This window comes from Engraulis encrasicolus, chromosome 12 (assembly GCF_034702125.1).
Source record: "Engraulis encrasicolus isolate BLACKSEA-1 chromosome 12, IST_EnEncr_1.0, whole genome shotgun sequence".
Taxonomy (NCBI): Eukaryota; Metazoa; Chordata; class Actinopteri; order Clupeiformes; family Engraulidae; genus Engraulis; species Engraulis encrasicolus.
Genome location: NC_085868.1, coordinates 43,921,803 through 43,925,904, shown reverse-complemented (window position 1 = coordinate 43,925,904; position 4,102 = coordinate 43,921,803). Strand labels below are relative to the sequence as shown.

The following is a 4,102-nucleotide window of genomic DNA, read 5'->3' as shown; positions in this document are numbered from 1 at the left end:
ATAGGCTACGAGCCGTATCTGGATGAGATGGAGCGACGAGGCTCCGAAAGTTCGGATGGCGAAGCAGAAGGCGCTGTCGGTGGTGCTGCTGTGACAGACGGCGGGATGCCAAGAGACGTTTTGGCAGGCTACAGCGCGTGGAATGGTAACTACCTTCTTGTTCATTTTCCTGACAATGAACGGAGAGTAGACTCCGTAAGATAGTGTAGGCCTACTTTGTTGTAATATCGTTTGTTTGTACCACCGAGCATTTGTGTGCATTCTACTTCTCACATCCCAAAAGTAGCCTAATAGCCATAGGTAAGGGACTGTACCGATCGCAAAATGATTTTACGTCTCAGTGCCTCATTGTCTTCATCTTTATGTAGTTAGGCCTATATCACTATTTGTTTATATAAAGGAACACCAAGGCCGTCAGACCAAGTACGCAGTTTGCCCTGCGCCATGGCTTGGCTCCAGTGCCTTTCCTTCCGCGAATAGGCTACTCCGGACTTTTACGCGAATCAACACTAGACATTGACACTTTGTGAAGTTCTGTGATTATTTCCAACACTCTTGCCTTTATCTGTCGCATTGTAGGTGTTCTTGTGGGATGTGTGCGCCGATGCAAACAGTAAAGGACTCTGTGTGCTGCCGTGAGCAGCCCAAAGTGTGCGCCAGGAGAGAAGAGGACGGGAACACACATCCGCTGCGTAACAGAACATTCTGGCTTTCAGCCCGTTTGTCTGAACGAGCACGTTCTCCGCACCGCATATTTCCACTACCGGCAAGACTACGGGGACGTGGAGGGAACGAGTGAGTATCCTAGTCATATTGTAAAACCATTTGTATGGAATAGTAGGAACCGTATGATTTCATATCAATGATGTAAACTTGTCATGCAGGCCTACATCTAAAACGCATCTGTTTTTTTCTCTCTTCTGATCATCTTTCAACTTTTAGGTGGAAGAGATACACTGCATATAGACAATTTCTTAGATTTTGCTATGACTACCTGGGAATACACGCCAAGGTCCCCTTACCTTCCTTTGTGGTGTGGTCCATCCGGAGAACTTTTCCCTCTACAGATTACAGGGGGTTCCAGGACAATAGCCCGTGATGTTGCTCATGCACAAGTGTTGATAAATAAATGACAATGAATGTCAATACATGTTACCTGTAGCTTCACATGAATTTGTCTTCATTTTGCAACTCACAACAGCGTACAACAAATAGCCCCAGGGGGCGCCAAATACAACCTAACCAGTGGCGGTTTTAGAAAGTCTGAGGTCCTAGGCAAAGAACAGTTTCGAGACCCCACGCCCCTTGGCCTAGGTGACACCAAACATACAACTTCAGCAGTGGCGGTTTTAGGAAGTCTGAGGTCCTGGGCAAAGACCACATTTGAGGACCCCCCCCCCCACACACACACACACACACACCACCACCACCAGAATCACCTAAGATGTAAATGTATTGGATTTATTTTATCTATTACTTTTTGAGAAGAGACAAGTCAACTTCTTAGGAAACAAACAGTTGAACATTTTTCTTTTAGTGTTATTCCAGAGACGAAATCCTGAAATAAAGTGATGAACCATTGGAACATTCTTATACAAATTGTAATAGTCTTGACTGCGTCAACCATTCCCATCCTGCTTAGACTTATAATCCCTACCTGCTCCTTCAAGCTTACTTTTATAACTCAGTTCTTTGCTTATCAGTTCTCTTGATGTCATATTAAACATAATGAGAGTTACTGTTTGGACAATTGTATAGCGTTATGACTTGACATATTTCCTATTCCTATTGACATGTTCTTCCATACTAAATACATCCACTGGGGATGTCTCAAGCAATGCGCATCAAAGTCAAATGCACATTCAATGTTTCAGCATCAGTGGCCTCATGCCATGCTCAGGCCATCACAGTCATGGAAGGTAGAGGGGTGGAACAGTTAGTTGGTCAGGGTACCTCCCTTACAAATTGTCTCCTCCCTCTGTACACCATCTCTGGTGAACCTTTGCTCTTCAACATGGGCATAAGGCAGTCCCACCCCCCAAACACCTCCATGACCGAGATGATCTGATCATAGAACGGTGGCCCGCCCTAATCCACAACCATAACTGTGGTGCACAGGGCATAGACTTGCTACACTACACAGGTTCTATACCCATCAAGTGCTCATCAGTCTTATATGGATATTGAGTAAACACTTTCATTGAAGAATGCCACCCTAACTGCAATAGGGGTGAGAATTCCACGATTGAATGTATTGTGCTCACCCACAGAAGATAAATGAATCCTTCATTGAAAAGCAATCCATCACCAATTTCAGCTTTTAACACAAAAGTAACATACGAAAAATGCATTATAATATAGAAATGTTTCATAGTTTCATCATTTCACCATTTTATTTTAAGACTCAAACTTTGTATTAAAACATCAAAAATATGATCACTCAGACAGTGAAGCCTGGAGATTAAATTAAAACACATGGCCATCACCTTTGATTTACTGAAATGTATTAATAAAAACCCTAAACAGATGTAAACGAACGGCCTCTGCGATATTGTATGTGTCAATGTCTAAGTCAAGCAGACTAAGACATTCAAAGTGGTGGAACAATTGCACACAGGGCGCTGGGCAAATAGATAGGGTCCATATGCAGCCCGCCAGGGCCCCCACATACAGCCCGTTAGGGCCCCCATTACCTAAAGGAGGGCCCTTGGACTAGTTGCAAATGCCCTAATTGTCCTCCTTATAGCTCTGTCCCTGATCATTCATTTGAGCTTTTTCACCATATAACTTGGCAGTTTTGATAGGTACTGTTTTTTTTTTACTTCTGAGAGTTGTGATTGATCAATGACTGAGGCAGGAAGACAGAAATGATGGGGATAGGGTATGGAAAAATCTCATTTTGCCCCATAAAATTACTTGGGCATTTTTGCTAGCAAAATGACAACTTACACCTCCACCATGTAAGCTTATCTAGTATTCTTTATCATGTGGTGTCCAAGATGTTGTGCAGTACTTCTGGGACAATACAATGAAAGCCCACATGGGTATTGGGGGGCACTGTAGCAACACAGACATGAAATGAGTGGGTAGGATATTCAAAATATCACCTCAAGGTCTCTCCATCTCAAATGACTAAAGCTAATATTACACACCCTGTAATAACCTTTTTCAGAACCCCAAGGGGAGGATGGGGCAGGTGGTTCCCAACACAGTAGATCAATGCACTCACAGAAAATATGAAAATAAATGTGTTTATTACATGCAGTCCAGCTCTGTCCAATTTTAAACAAAAGTATGAGTACATTTGTGGTGTAATTACAACAGTAGCATATAATACATAACTGTAACACCATTTATGCCATTGTACCTTATGTACAGTGAGACTGTCATTACTAAAAAACACTAAAAACCTAACCAGGACCTGGCCTGGTTCACACCAGATAGTGTGTGTGTAGCTTTGGCACCCCCTGCTGGAGCAGAGCTACACATACTATCACCGCAAACTCAATCCAACCAGTGGAGAATCAGCTGAAAATAAGACAAGTACATTGGTCTACTTTTTACTCAGATAAGTCACCTGAGTTGGAACCATTTGTATGCATAAGTGTAAAAAAAGTAAAAAATAAATAAATAAATAAAGTGTCCTACCAACACACCCTGTACTGTGGTTTTGGAATTACCTGCATCAAACTTTTGGTAATGTCTATATTGAAGGGTTGTTTGTGGTGCTAAAGCGGGTTGTGTGTGTACTGACTGCTGCCCTCTTATCCGGCTTTTCACATGATGCACTAAGTGGCTCTGGAACAGGGAATGGGTCTGGAATGTCAAAGTCCTCACAGCAGTATTCACCTCGTCCTCGACACATGGCCTCCACCATCCGCATCAGCTCTTCAGCATAGCCTGTTGCAGAGGAATATGGGGACAAGGTTCAAATTAATCCTACAATAGATATAGCACACAAGTACATCTCAAAATCCTAATCTTATCTGCTATGAACTTTCTATAGTCACTTCAGAAATGGCCCCGGTCTATCTGAGACATACTACTACTCTTCCTTACCCTGTGCTAATGTATTTTGAAACAAACAAAAGTGCAAGTCCTG

At 42.7% G+C, this 4,102-nt stretch overlaps 1 long non-coding RNA gene across 1 annotated transcript in view; it reads left to right on the top strand.

Moving 5' to 3' along the window:
* LOC134460299 (uncharacterized) overlaps nucleotides 1–1,339 on the top strand; it is a 1,638-nt gene extending 299 nt beyond the window's left edge. Inside the window, exons 1-3 of the long non-coding RNA XR_010037053.1 lie at nucleotides 1–145; nucleotides 580–795; nucleotides 943–1,339. The exon at nucleotides 1–145 is cut by the window's left edge and continues 299 nt beyond it. This is a non-coding gene — a long non-coding RNA (uncharacterized LOC134460299). The remainder of the gene's footprint in view (nucleotides 146–579; nucleotides 796–942) is intronic.
* The last annotated feature ends 2,763 nt before the right edge of the window (nucleotides 1,340–4,102 follow it).